The sequence below is a fragment of the Pleuronectes platessa genome, chromosome 10 (genome assembly GCF_947347685.1).
Source record: "Pleuronectes platessa chromosome 10, fPlePla1.1, whole genome shotgun sequence".
In the NCBI taxonomy this organism is placed as follows: Eukaryota; Metazoa; Chordata; class Actinopteri; order Pleuronectiformes; family Pleuronectidae; genus Pleuronectes; species Pleuronectes platessa.
Window position 1 is genome coordinate 24,562,335 of NC_070635.1, and position 13,701 is coordinate 24,576,035.

Below are 13,701 nucleotides of genomic sequence, written 5' to 3' on the forward strand. Positions count from 1 at the left end.
TTGAGATTGACAGGAATGCAGACAGAGCCTCTGAACACCTATAGCTGCCATAACACTGACAGGTGATCAACTTTCTGAAATCTAACATTTCAGATTCAGGAAGATTAACTGTCATTCCAAAACTTCAAAGGAGTCTTTGAAGTGGTTTAAACCACAGATAAATTGTCCTGGCAGGGCATAAGGGTCCACATGGGCTGTTAGCCCCACCCTGCTCCAATTGGATTAATATCATTGATTTATAATGCTCACTTTTAACTGGTTTACAAACACGTGTCAGCTCCTTATGACTCTTGTTCTGGATGATTCAAAGTTTTGACAGGACACATAGTTGTGTCCTAATGGCTTGGGACATAATATTTGGACTCTTTGTACACAGTACTGGACAGCAATGTTCTAGATTACACACATGTATCCCGAATTTTCCGACGTTGGATGCGTATGGTTATTATTTGAAGTAGTCCTTCATATTTCCTCTACTTTTCCTCTACTTTTAAATATAGATTTTTTTTTCTCACAAATTGTCTCTGTACCATTGGCCTCGTTGGCGCAGTAGGCAGCGCGTCAGTCTCATAATCTGAAGGTCGTGAGTTCAACCCTCCCACGGGGCATGTTCCTTTTTACATGAGGTTTTGAGCGACTTTGCAACAAGTCATTTACACATTGCAATCCATAGAGGGTGCAGTTGAAAAGGACTGGAAACTGTGGAGACACTAAAGAGGAATGACGGCACGTGCATTTCAGGTTCCCACTGTAGAAATTAAAGAGTAATTTAGCATTTCTGGTGAAAAGCAGAGCAGCTGCAATTTGGACTACTTGCAGGCCAAACCATGTGGTGCTTCTTTGCTATGTGCAGAAAATTGAGATTGACAGGAATGCAGACAGAGCCTCTGAACACCTATAGCTGCCATAACACTGACAGGTGATCAACTTTCTGAAATCTAACATTTCAGATTCAGGAAGATTAACTGTCATTCCAAAACTTCAAAGGAGTCTTTGAAGTGGTTTAAACCACAGATAAATTGTCCTGGCAGGGCATAAGGGTCCCTTAATAGTACGTTTTCGAAAAATGTAAATCGTAAAAAAGTCATTTACAAGCATTGGTGGTTCAGTGGTAGAATTCTCACCTGCCACGCGGGAGGCCCGGGTTCGATTCCCGGCTAATGCAACAGAGTATCTTTAGCCAATGATTTATATCTCAAGAGTTGGTGTATTGATCGCTATGTCCATACCATCCTTGTAGTCTAAGGCACTCTGGTATTGGTTCTGTCGTTTGCAGTGGAGTCCACATGGGCTGTTAGCCCCACCCTGCTCCAATTGGATTAATATCATTGATTTATAATGCTCACTTTTAACTGGTTTACAAACACTGATATGTCAGCTCCTTATGACTCTTGTTCTGGATGATTCAAAGTTTTGACAGCAACATTGGTTTTGTCCTAATGGCTTGGGACATAACATTTGGACTCTTTGGACACAGTACTGGACAGCAATGTTCTAGATTACACACATGTATCCCGAATTTTCCGACGTTGGATGCGTATGGTTATTATTTGAAGTAGTCCTTCATATTTCCTCTACTTTTCCTCTACTTTTAAATATCGATTTTTTTTCTCACAAATTGTCTCTGTACCATTGGCCTCGTTGGCGCAGTAGGCAGCGCGTCAGTCTCATAATCTGAAGGTCGTGAGTTCAACCCTCACACGGGGCATGTTCCTTTTTACATGAGGTTTTGAGCGACTTTGCAACAAGTCATTTACACATTGCAATCCATAGAGGGTGCAGTTGAAAAGGACTGGAAACTGTGGAGACACTAAAGAGGAATGACGGCACGTGCATTTCAGGTTCCCACTGTAGAAATTAAAGAGTAATTTAGCATTTCTGGTGAAAAGCAGAGCAGCTGCAATTTGGACTACTTGCAGGCCAAACCATGTGGTGCTTCTTTGCTATGTGCAGAAAATTGAGATTGACAGGAATGCAGACAGAGCCTCTGAACACCTATAGCTGCCATAACACTGACAGGTGATCAACTTTCTGAAATCTAACATTTCAGATTCAGGAAGATTAACTGTCATTCCAAAACTTCAAAGGAGTCTTTGAAGTGGTTTAAACCACAGATAAATTGTCCTGGCAGGGCATAAGGGTCCCTTAATAGTACGTTTTCGAAAAATGTAAATGGTAAAAAAGTCATTTACAAGCATTGGTGGTTCAGTGGTAGAATTCTCGCCTGCCACGCGGGAGGCCCGGGTTCGATTCCCGGCTAATGCAACAGAGTATCTTTAGCCAATGATTTATATCTCAAGAGTTGGTGTATTGATCGCTATGTCCATACCATCCTTGTAGTCTATGGCACTCTGGTATTGGTTCTGTCGTTTGCAGTGGAGTCCACATGGGCTGTTAGCCCCACCCTGCTCCAATTGGATTAATATCATTGATTTATAATGCTCACTTTTAACTGGTTTACAAACACTGATATGTCAGCTCCTTATGACTCTTGTTCTGGATGATTCAAAGTTTTGACAGCAACATTGGTTTTGTCCTAATGGCTTGGGACATAACATTTGGACTCTTTGGACACAGTACTGGACAGCAATGTTCTAGATTACACACATGTATCCCGAATTTTCCGACGTTGGATGCGTATGGTTATTATTTGAAGTAGTCCTTCATATTTCCTCTACTTTTCCTCTACTTTTAAATATCGATTTTTTTTCTCACGAATTGTCTCTGTACCATTGGCCTCGTTGGCGCAGTAGGCAGCGCGTCAGTCTCATAATCTGAAGGTCGTGAGTTCAACCCTCACACGGGGCATGTTCCTTTTTACATGAGGTTTTGAGCGACTTTGCAACAAGTCATTTACACATTGCAATCCATAGAGGGTGCAGTTGAAAAGGACTGGAAACTGTGGAGACACTAAAGAGGAATGACGGCACGTGCATTTCAGGTTCCCACTGTAGAAATTAAAGAGTAATTTAGCATTTCTGGTGAAAAGCAGAGCAGCTGCAATTTGGACTACTTGCAGGCCAAACCATGTGGTGCTTCTTTGCTATGTGCAGAAAATTGAGATTGACAGGAATGCAGACAGAGCCTCTGAACACCTATAGCTGCCATAACACTGACAGGTGATCAACTTTCTGAAATCTAACATTTCAGATTCAGGAAGATTAACTGTCATTCCAAAACTTCAAAGGAGTCTTTGAAGTGGTTTAAACCACAGATAAATTGTCCTGGCAGGGCATAAGGGTCCCTTAATAGTACGTTTTCGAAAAATGTAAATCGTAAAAAAGTCATTTACAAGCATTGGTGGTTCAGTGGTAGAATTCTCGCCTGCCACGCGGGAGGCCCGGGTTCGATTCCCGGCTAATGCAACAGAGTATCTTTAGCCAATGATTTATATCTCAAGAGTTGGTGTATTGATCGCTATGTCCATACCATCCTTGGCACTCTGGTATTGGTTCTGTCGTTTGCAGTGGAGTCCACATGGGCTGTTAGCCCCACCCTGCTCCAATTGGATTAATATCATTGATTTATAATGCTCACTTTTAACTGGTTTACAAACACTGATATGTCAGCTCCTTATGACTCTTGTTCTGGATGATTCAAAGTTTTGACAGCAACATTGGTTTTGTCCTAATGGCTTGGGACATAACATTTGGAATCTTTGGACACAGTACTGGACAGCAATGTTCTAGATTACACACATGTATCCCGAATTTTCCGACGTTGGATGCGTATGGTTATTATTTGAAGTAGTCCTTCATATTTCCTCTACTTTTCCTCTACTTTTAAATATCGATTTTTTTTCTCACGAATTGTCTCTGTACCATTGGCCTCGTTGGCGCAGTAGGCAGCGCGTCAGTCTCATAATCTGAAGGTCGTGAGTTCAACCCTCACACGGGGCATGTTCCTTTTTACATGAGGTTTTGAGCGACTTTGCAACAAGTCATTTACACATTGCAATCCATAGAGGGTGCAGTTGAAAAGGACTAGAAACTGTGGAGACACTAAAGAGGAATGACGGCACGTGCATTTCAGGTTCCCACTGTAGAAATTAAAGAGTAATTTAGCATTTCTGGTGAAAAGCAGAGCAGCTGCAATTTGGACTACTTGCAGGCCAAACCATGTGGTGCTTCTTTGCTATGTGCAGAAAATTGAGATTGACAGGAATGCAGACAGAGCCTCTGAACACCTATAGCTGCCATAACACTGACAGGTGATCAACTTTCTGAAATCTAACATTTCAGATTCAGGAAGATTAACTGTCATTCCAAAACTTCAAAGGAGTCTTTGAAGTGGTTTAAACCACAGATAAATTGTCCTGGCAGGGCATAAGGGTCCCTTAATAGTACGTTTTCGAAAAATGTAAATCGTAAAAAAGTCATTTACAAGCATTGGTGGTTCAGTGGTAGAATTCTCACCTGCCACGCGGGAGGCCCGGGTTCGATTCCCGGCTAATGCAACAGAGTATCTTTAGCCAATGATTTATATCTCAAGAGTTGGTGTATTGATCGCTATATCCATACCATCCTTGTAGTCTAAGGCACTCTGGTATTGGTTCTGTCGTTTGCAGTGGAGTCCACATGGGCTGTTAGCCCCACCCTGCTCCAATTGGATTAATATCATTGATTTATAATGCTCACTTTTAACTGGTTTACAAACACTGATATGTCAGCTCCTTATGACTCTTGTTCTGGATGATTCAAAGTTTTGACAGCAACATTGGTTTTGTCCTAATGGCTTGGGACATAACATTTGGACTCTTTGGACACAGTACTGGGCAGCAATGTTCTAGATTACACACATGTATCCCGAATTTTCCGACGTTGGATGCGTATGGTTATTATTTGAAGTAGTCCTTCATATTTCCTCTACTTTTCCTCTACTTTTAAATATCGATTTTTTTTCTCACAAATTGTCTCTGTACCATTGGCCTCGTTGGCGCAGTAGGCAGCGCGTCAGTCTCATAATCTGAAGGTAGTGAGTTCAACCCTCACACGGGGCATGTTCCTTTTTACATGAGGTTTTGAGCGACTTTGCAACAAGTCATTTACACATTGCAATCCATAGAGGGTGCAGTTGAAAAGGACTGGAAACTGTGGAGACACTAAAGAGGAATGACGGCACGTGCATTTCAGGTTCCCACTGTAGAAATTAAAGAGTAATTTAGCATTTCTGGTGAAAAGCAGAGCAGCTGCAATTTGGACTACTTGCAGGCCAAACCATGTGGTGCTTCTTTGCTATGTGCAGAAAATTGAGATTGACAGGAATGCAGACAGAGCCTCTGAACACCTATAGCTGCCATAACACTGACAGGTGATCAACTTTCTGAAATCTAACATTTCAGATTCAGGAAGATTAACTGTCATTCCAAAACTTCAAAGGAGTCTTTGAAGTGGTTTAAACCACAGATAAATTGTCCTGGCAGGGCATAAGGGTCCCTTAATAGTACGTTTTCGAAAAATGTAAATCGTAAAAAAGTCATTTACAAGCATTGGTGGTTCAGTGGTAGAATTCTCACCTGCCACGCGGGAGGCCCGGGTTCGATTCCCGGCTAATGCAACAGAGTATCTTTAGCCAATGATTTATATCTCAAGAGTTGGTGTATTGATCGCTATATCCATACCATCCTTGTAGTCTAAGGCACTCTGGTATTGGTTCTGTCGTTTGCAGTGGAGTCCACATGGGCTGTTAGCCCCACCCTGCTCCAATTGGATTAATATCATTGATTTATAATGCTCACTTTTAACTGGTTTACAAACACTGATATGTCAGCTCCTTATGACTCTTGTTCTGGATGATTCAAAGTTTTGACAGCAACATTGGTTTTGTCCTAATGGCTTGGGACATAACATTTGGACTCTTTGGACACAGTACTGGGCAGCAATGTTCTAGATTACACACATGTATCCCGAATTTTCCGACGTTGGATGCGTATGGTTATTATTTGAAGTAGTCCTTCATATTTCCTCTACTTTTCCTCTACTTTTAAATATCGATTTTTTTTCTCACAAATTGTCTCTGTACCATTGGCCTCGTTGGCGCAGTAGGCAGCGCGTCAGTCTCATAATCTGAAGGTAGTGAGTTCAACCCTCACACGGGGCATGTTCCTTTTTACATGAGGTTTTGAGCGACTTTGCAACAAGTCATTTACACATTGCAATCCATAGAGGGTGCAGTTGAAAAGGACTGGAAACTGTGGAGACACTAAAGAGGAATGACGGCACGTGCATTTCAGGTTCCCACTGTAGAAATTAAAGAGTAATTTAGCATTTCTGGTGAAAAGCAGAGCAGCTGCAATTTGGACTACTTGCAGGCCAAACCATGTGGTGCTTCTTTGCTATGTGCAGAAAATTGAGATTGACAGGAATGCAGACAGAGCCTCTGAACACCTATAGCTGCCATAACACTGACAGGTGATCAACTTTCTGAAATCTAACATTTCAGATTCAGGAAGATTAACTGTCATTCCAAAACTTCAAAGGAGTCTTTGAAGTGGTTTAAACCACAGATAAATTGTCCTGGCAGGGCATAAGGGTCCCTTAATAGTACGTTTTCGAAAAATGTAAATCGTAAAAAAGTCATTTACAAGCATTGGTGGTTCAGTGGTAGAATTCTCGCCTGCCACGCGGGAGGCCTGGGTTCGATTCCCGGCTAATGCAACAGAGTATCTTTAGCCAATGATTTATATCTCAAGAGTTGGTGTATTGATCGCTATGTCCATACCATCCTTGTAGTCTAAGGCACTCTGGTATTGGTTCTGTCGTTTGCAGTGGAGTCCACATGGGCTGTTAGCCCCACCCTGCTCCAATTGGATTAATATCATTGATTTATAATGCTCACTTTTAACTGGTTTACAAACACTGATATGTCAGCTCCTTATGACTCTTGTTCTGGATGATTCAAAGTTTTGACAGCAACATTGGTTTTGTCCTAATGGCTTGGGACATAACATTTGGACTCTTTGGACACAGTACTGGACAGCAATGTTCTAGATTACACACATGTATCCCGAATTTTCCGACGTTGGATGCGTATGGTTATTATTTGAAGTAGTCCTTCATATTTCCTCTACTTTTCCTCTACTTTTAAATATCGATTTTTTTTCTCACAAATTGTCTCTGTACCATTGGCTTCGTTTGCGCAGTAGGCAGCGCGTCAGTCTCATAATCTGAAGGTCGTGAGTTCAACCCTCACACGGGGCATGTTCCTTTTTACATGAGGTTTTGAGCGACTTTGCAACAAGTCATTTACACATTGCAATCCATAGAGGGTGCAGTTGAAAAGGACTGGAAACTGTGGAGACACTAAAGAGGAATGACGGCACGTGCATTTCAGGTTCCCACTGTAGAAATTAAAGAGTAATTTAGCATTTCTGGTGAAAAGCAGAGCAGCTGCAATTTGGACTACTTGCAGGCCAAACCATGTGGTGCTTCTTTGCTATGTGCAGAAAATTGAGATTGACAGGAATGCAGACAGAGCCTCTGAACACCTATAGCTGCCATAACACTGACAGGTGATCAACTTTCTGAAATCTAACATTTCAGATTCAGGAAGATTAACTGTCATTCCAAAACTTCAAAGGAGTCTTTGAAGTGGTTTAAACCACAGATAAATTGTCCTGGCAGGGCATAAGGGTCCCTTAATAGTACGTTTTCGAAAAATGTAAATGGTAAAAAAGTCATTTACAAGCATTGGTGGTTCAGTGGTAGAATTCTCGCCTGCCACGCGGGAGGCCCGGGTTCGATTCCCGGCTAATGCAACAGAGTATCTTTAGCCAATGATTTATATCTCAAGAGTTGGTGTATTGATCGCTATGTCCATACCATCCTTGTAGTCTAAGGCACTCTGGTATTGGTTCTGTCGTTTGCAGTGGAGTCCACATGGGCTGTTAGCCCCACCCTGCTCCAATTGGATTAATATCATTGATTTATAATGCTCACTTTTAACTGGTTTACAAACACTGATATGTCAGCTCCTTATGACTTGTTCTGGATGATTCAAAGTTTTGACAGCAACATTGGTTTTGTCCTAATGGCTTGGGACATAACATTTGGACTCTTTGGACACAGTACTGGACAGCAATGTTCTAGATTACACACATGTATCCCGAATTTTCCGACGTTGGATGCGTATGGTTATTATTTGAAGTAATCCTTCATATTTCCTTTACTTTTCCTCTACTTTTAAATATCGATTTTTTTTCTCACAAATTGTCTTTGTACCATTGGCCTCGTTGGCGCAGTAGGCAGCGCGTCAGTCTCATAATCTGAAGGTCGTGAGTTCAACCCTCACACGGGGCATGTTCCTTTTTACATGAGGTTTTGAGCGACTTTGAAACAAGTCATTTACACATTGCAATCCATAGAGGGTGCAGTTGAAAAGGACTGGAAACTGTGGAGACACTAAAGAGGAATGACGGCACGTGCATTTCAGGTTCCCACTGTAGAAATTAAAGAGTAATTTAGCATTTCTGGTGAAAAGCAGAGCAGCTGCAATTTTGACTACTTGCAGGCCAAACCATGTGGTGCTTCTTTGCTATGTGCAGAAAATTGAGATTGACAGGAATGCAGACAGAGCCTCTGAACACCTATAGCTGCCATAACACTGACAGGTGATCAACTTTCTGAAATCTAACATTTCAGATTCAGGAAGATTAACTGTCATTCCAAAACTTCAAAGGAGTCTTTGAAGTGGTTTAAACCACAGATAAATTGTCCTGGCAGGGCATAAGGGTCCCTTAATAGTACGTTTTCGAAAAATGTAAATGGTAAAAAAGTCATTTACAAGCATTGGTGGTTCAGTGGTAGAATTCTCGCCTGCCACGCGGGAGGCCCGGGTTCGATTCCCGGCTAATGCAACAGAGTATCTTTAGCCAATGTTTTATATCTCAAGAGTTGGTGTATTGATCGCTATGTCCATACCATCCTTGTAGTCTAAGGCACTCTGGTATTGGTTCTGTCGTTTGCAGTGGAGTCCACATGGGCTGTTAGCCCCACCCTGCTCCAATTGGATTAATATCATTGATTTATAATGCTCACTTTTAACTGGTTTACAAACACTGATATGTCAGCTCCTTATGACTCTTGTTCTGGATGATTCAAAGTTTTGACAGCAACATATAGTTGTGTCCTAATGGCTTGGGACATAATATTTGGACTCTTTGTACACAGTACTGGACAGCAATGTTCTAGATTACACACATGTATCCCGAATTTTCCGACGTTGGATGCGTATGGTTATTATTTGAAGTAGTCCTTCATATTTCCTCTACTTTTCCTCTACTTTTAAATATCGATTTTTTTTCTCACAAATTGTCTCTGTACCATTGGCCTCGTTGGCGCAGTAGGCAGCGCGTCAGTCTCATAATCTGAATGTGGTGAGTTCAACCCTCACACGGGGCATGTTCCTTTTTACATGAGGTTTTGAGCGACTTTGAAACAAGTCATTTACACATTGCAATCCATAGAGGGTGCAGTTGAAAAGGACTGGAAACTGTGGAGACACTAAAGAGGAATGACGGCACGTGCATTTCAGGTTCCCACTGTAGAAATTAAAGAGTAATTTAGCATTTCTGGTGAAAAGCAGAGCAGCTGCAATTTGGACTACTTGCAGGCCAAACCATGTGGTGCTTCTTTGCTATGTGCAGAAAATTGAGATTGACAGGAATGCAGACAGAGCCTCTGAACACCTATAGCTGCCATAACACTGACAGGTGATCAACTTTCTGAAATCTAACATTTCAGATTCAGGAAGATTAACTGTCATTCCAAAACTTCAAAGGAGTCTTTGAAGTGGTTTAAACCACAGATAAATTGTCCTGGCAGGGCATAAGGGTCCCTTAATAGTACGTTTTCGAAAAATGTAAATCGTAAAAAAGTCATTTACAAGCATTGGTGGTTCAGTGGTAGAATTCTCGCCTGCCACGCGGGAGGCCCGGGTTCGATTCCCGGCTAATGCAACAGAGTATCTTTAGCCAATGATTTATATCTCAAGAGTTGGTGTATTGATCGCTATGTCCATACCATCCTTGTAGTCTAAGGCACTCTGGTATTGGTTCTGTCGTTTGCAGTGGAGTCCACATGGGCTGTTAGCCCCACCCTGCTCCAATTGGATTAATATCATTGATTTATAATGCTCACTTTTAACTGGTTTACAAACACTGATATGTCAGCTCCTTATGACTCTTGTTCTGGATGATTCAAAGTTTTGACAGCAATATTGGTTTTGTCCTAATGGCTTGGGACATAACATTTGGACTCTTTGGACACAGTACTGGACAGCAATGTTCTAGATTACACACATGTATCCCGAATTTTCCGACGTTGGATGCGTATGGTTATTATTTGAAGTAATCCTTCATATTTCCTTTACTTTTCCTCTACTTTTAAATATCGATTTTTTTTCTCACAAATTGTCTTTGTACCATTGGCCTCGTTGGCGCAGTAGGCAGCGCGTCAGTCTCATAATCTGAAGGTCGTGAGTTCAACCCTCACACGGGGCATGTTCCTTTTTACATGAGGTTTTGAGCGACTTTGAAACAAGTCATTTACACATTGCAATCCATAGAGGGTGCAGTTGAAAAGGACTGGAAACTGTGGAGACACTAAAGAGGAATGACGGCACGTGCATTTCAGGTTCCCACTGTAGAAATTAAAGAGTAATTTAGCATTTCTGGTGAAAAGCAGAGCAGCTGCAATTTTGACTACTTGCAGGCCAAACCATGTGGTGCTTCTTTGCTATGTGCAGAAAATTGAGATTGACAGGAATGCAGACAGAGCCTCTGAACACCTATAGCTGCCATAACACTGACAGGTGATCAACTTTCTGAAATCTAACATTTCAGATTCAGGAAGATTAACTGTCATTCCAAAACTTCAAAGGAGTCTTTGAAGTGGTTTAAACCACAGATAAATTGTCCTGGCAGGGCATAAGGGTCCCTTAATAGTACGTTTTCGAAAAATGTAAATGGTAAAAAAGTCATTTACAAGCATTGGTGGTTCAGTGGTAGAATTCTCGCCTGCCACGCGGGAGGCCCGGGTTCGATTCCCGGCTAATGCAACAGAGTATCTTTAGCCAATGTTTTATATCTCAAGAGTTGGTGTATTGATCGCTATGTCCATACCATCCTTGTAGTCTAAGGCACTCTGGTATTGGTTCTGTCGTTTGCAGTGGAGTCCACATGGGCTGTTAGCCCCACCCTGCTCCAATTGGATTAATATCATTGATTTATAATGCTCACTTTTAACTGGTTTACAAACACTGATATGTCAGCTCCTTATGACTCTTGTTCTGGATGATTCAAAGTTTTGACAGCAACATATAGTTGTGTCCTAATGGCTTGGGACATAATATTTGGACTCTTTGTACACAGTACTGGACAGCAATGTTCTAGATTACACACATGTATCCCGAATTTTCCGACGTTGGATGCGTATGGTTATTATTTGAAGTAGTCCTTCATATTTCCTCTACTTTTCCTCTACTTTTAAATATCGATTTTTTTTCTCACAAATTGTCGCTGTACCATTGGCCTCGTTGGCGCAGTAGGCAGCGCGTCAGTCTCATAATCTGAATGTGGTGAGTTCAACCCTCACACGGGGCATGTTCCTTTTTACATGAGGTTTTGAGCGACTTTGAAACAAGTCATTTACACATTGCAATCCATAGAGGGTGCAGTTGAAAAGGACTGGAAACTGTGGAGACACTAAAGAGGAATGACGGCACGTGCATTTCAGGTTCCCACTGTAGAAATTAAAGAGTAATTTAGCATTTCTGGTGAAAAGCAGAGCAGCTGCAATTTGGACTACTTGCAGGCCAAACCATGTGGTGCTTCTTTGCTATGTGCAGAAAATTGAGATTGACAGGAATGCAGACAGAGCCTCTGAACACCTATAGCTGCCATAACACTGACAGGTGATCAACTTTCTGAAATCTAACATTTCAGATTCAGGAAGATTAACTGTCATTCCAAAACTTCAAAGGAGTCTTTGAAGTGGTTTAAACCACAGATAAATTGTCCTGGCAGGGCATAAGGGTCCCTTAATAGTACGTTTTCGAAAAATGTAAATCGTAAAAAAGTCATTTACAAGCATTGGTGGTTCAGTGGTAGAATTCTCGCCTGCCACGCGGGAGGCCCGGGTTCGATTCCCGGCTAATGCAACAGAGTATCTTTAGCCAATGATTTATATCTCAAGAGTTGGTGTATTGATCGCTATGTCCATACCATCCTTGTAGTCTAAGGCACTCTGGTATTGGTTCTGTCGTTTGCAGTGGAGTCCACATGGGCTGTTAGCCCCACCCTGCTCCAATTGGATTAATATCATTGATTTATAATGCTCACTTTTAACTGGTTTACAAACACTGATATGTCAGCTCCTTATGACTCTTGTTCTGGATGATTCAAAGTTTTGACAGCAATATTGGTTTTGTCCTAATGGCTTGGGACATAACATTTGGACTCTTTGGACACAGTACTGGGCAGCAATGTTCTAGATTACACACATGTATCCCGAATTTTCCGACGTTGGATGCGTATGGTTATTATTTGAAGTAGTCCTTCATATTTCCTCTACTTTTCCTCTACTTTTAAATATCGATTTTTTTTCTCACAAATTGTCTCTGTACCATTGGCCTCGTTGGCGCAGTAGGCAGCGCGTCAGTCTCATAATCTGAAGGTCGTGAGTTCAACCCTCACACGGGGCATGTTCCTTTTTACATGAGGTTTTGAGCGACTTTGCAACAAGTCATTTACACATTGCAATCCATAGAGGGTGCAGTTGAAAAGGACTGGAAACTGTGGAGACACTAAAGAGGAATGACGGCACGTGCATTTCAGGTTCCCACTGTAGAAATTAAAGAGTAATTTAGCATTTCTGGTGAAAAGCAGAGCAGCTGCAATTTGGACTACTTGCAGGCCAAACCATGTGGTGCTTCTTTGCTATGTGCAGAAAATTGAGATTGACAGGAATGCAGACAGAGCCTCTGAACACCTATAGCTGCCATAACACTGACAGGTGATCAACTTTCTGAAATCTAACATTTCAGATTCAGGAAGATTAACTGTCATTCCAAAACTTCAAAGGAGTCTTTGAAGTGGTTTAAACCACAGATAAATTGTCCTGGCAGGGCATAAGGGTCCCTTAATAGTACGTTTTCGAAAAATGTAAATCGTAAAAAAGTCATTTACAAGCATTGGTGGTTCAGTGGTAGAATTCTCGCCTGCCACGCGGGAGGCCTGGGTTCGATTCCCGGCTAATGCAACAGAGTATCTTTAGCCAATGATTTATATCTCAAGAGTTGGTGTATTGATCGCTATGTCCATACCATCCTTGTAGTCTAAGGCACTCTGGTATTGGTTCTGTCGTTTGCAGTGGAGTCCACATGGGCTGTTAGCCCCACCCTGCTCCAATTGGATTAATATCATTGATTTATAATGCTCACTTTTAACTGGTTTACAAACACTGATATGTCAGCTCCTTATGACTCTTGTTCTGGATGATTCAAAGTTTTGACAGCAACATTGGTTTTGTCCTAATGGCTTGGGACATAACATTTGGACTCTTTGGACACAGTACTGGACAGCAATGTTCTAGATTACACACATGTATCCCGAATTTTCCGACGTTGGATGCGTATGGTTATTATTTGAAGTAGTCCTTCATATTTCCTCTACTTTTCCTCTACTTTTAAAGATTTTTTTTCTCA

General features: G+C 41.6%; 1 protein-coding gene and 24 non-coding genes across 25 annotated transcripts in view; all 25 read left to right on the plus strand.

Moving 5' to 3' along the window:
* snap91a (synaptosome associated protein 91a) overlaps window positions 1–13,701 on the plus strand; it is an 88,505-nt gene that overhangs the window by 22,882 nt on the left and 51,922 nt on the right. The gene's annotated exons all lie outside the window — the stretch shown is intronic.
* Window positions 536–608, plus strand: trnam-cau (transfer RNA methionine (anticodon CAU)). The gene has a single exon. It is a non-coding gene; the product is annotated as a tRNA-Met (tRNA).
* Window positions 1,095–1,165, plus strand: trnag-gcc (transfer RNA glycine (anticodon GCC)). The gene has a single exon. It is a non-coding gene; the product is annotated as a tRNA-Gly (tRNA).
* trnam-cau (transfer RNA methionine (anticodon CAU)) lies at window positions 1,636–1,708 on the plus strand. Its single transcript has one exon. It is a non-coding gene; the product is annotated as a tRNA-Met (tRNA).
* On the plus strand, window positions 2,195–2,265 carry trnag-gcc (transfer RNA glycine (anticodon GCC)). Its single transcript has one exon. It is a non-coding gene; the product is annotated as a tRNA-Gly (tRNA).
* Window positions 2,736–2,808, plus strand: trnam-cau (transfer RNA methionine (anticodon CAU)). Its single transcript has one exon. It is a non-coding gene; the product is annotated as a tRNA-Met (tRNA).
* Window positions 3,295–3,365, plus strand: trnag-gcc (transfer RNA glycine (anticodon GCC)). Its single transcript has one exon. It is a non-coding gene; the product is annotated as a tRNA-Gly (tRNA).
* Window positions 3,827–3,899, plus strand: trnam-cau (transfer RNA methionine (anticodon CAU)). The gene has a single exon. It is a non-coding gene; the product is annotated as a tRNA-Met (tRNA).
* On the plus strand, window positions 4,386–4,456 carry trnag-gcc (transfer RNA glycine (anticodon GCC)). The gene has a single exon. It is a non-coding gene; the product is annotated as a tRNA-Gly (tRNA).
* On the plus strand, window positions 4,927–4,999 carry trnam-cau (transfer RNA methionine (anticodon CAU)). Its single transcript has one exon. It is a non-coding gene; the product is annotated as a tRNA-Met (tRNA).
* On the plus strand, window positions 5,486–5,556 carry trnag-gcc (transfer RNA glycine (anticodon GCC)). The gene has a single exon. It is a non-coding gene; the product is annotated as a tRNA-Gly (tRNA).
* Window positions 6,027–6,099, plus strand: trnam-cau (transfer RNA methionine (anticodon CAU)). The gene has a single exon. It is a non-coding gene; the product is annotated as a tRNA-Met (tRNA).
* Window positions 6,586–6,656, plus strand: trnag-gcc (transfer RNA glycine (anticodon GCC)). Its single transcript has one exon. It is a non-coding gene; the product is annotated as a tRNA-Gly (tRNA).
* Window positions 7,127–7,199, plus strand: trnam-cau (transfer RNA methionine (anticodon CAU)). The gene has a single exon. It is a non-coding gene; the product is annotated as a tRNA-Met (tRNA).
* On the plus strand, window positions 7,686–7,756 carry trnag-gcc (transfer RNA glycine (anticodon GCC)). Its single transcript has one exon. It is a non-coding gene; the product is annotated as a tRNA-Gly (tRNA).
* Window positions 8,225–8,297, plus strand: trnam-cau (transfer RNA methionine (anticodon CAU)). Its single transcript has one exon. It is a non-coding gene; the product is annotated as a tRNA-Met (tRNA).
* Window positions 8,784–8,854, plus strand: trnag-gcc (transfer RNA glycine (anticodon GCC)). Its single transcript has one exon. It is a non-coding gene; the product is annotated as a tRNA-Gly (tRNA).
* Window positions 9,326–9,398, plus strand: trnam-cau (transfer RNA methionine (anticodon CAU)). Its single transcript has one exon. It is a non-coding gene; the product is annotated as a tRNA-Met (tRNA).
* trnag-gcc (transfer RNA glycine (anticodon GCC)) lies at window positions 9,885–9,955 on the plus strand. The gene has a single exon. It is a non-coding gene; the product is annotated as a tRNA-Gly (tRNA).
* On the plus strand, window positions 10,426–10,498 carry trnam-cau (transfer RNA methionine (anticodon CAU)). Its single transcript has one exon. It is a non-coding gene; the product is annotated as a tRNA-Met (tRNA).
* trnag-gcc (transfer RNA glycine (anticodon GCC)) lies at window positions 10,985–11,055 on the plus strand. Its single transcript has one exon. It is a non-coding gene; the product is annotated as a tRNA-Gly (tRNA).
* On the plus strand, window positions 11,527–11,599 carry trnam-cau (transfer RNA methionine (anticodon CAU)). Its single transcript has one exon. It is a non-coding gene; the product is annotated as a tRNA-Met (tRNA).
* trnag-gcc (transfer RNA glycine (anticodon GCC)) lies at window positions 12,086–12,156 on the plus strand. The gene has a single exon. It is a non-coding gene; the product is annotated as a tRNA-Gly (tRNA).
* trnam-cau (transfer RNA methionine (anticodon CAU)) lies at window positions 12,627–12,699 on the plus strand. Its single transcript has one exon. It is a non-coding gene; the product is annotated as a tRNA-Met (tRNA).
* trnag-gcc (transfer RNA glycine (anticodon GCC)) lies at window positions 13,186–13,256 on the plus strand. The gene has a single exon. It is a non-coding gene; the product is annotated as a tRNA-Gly (tRNA).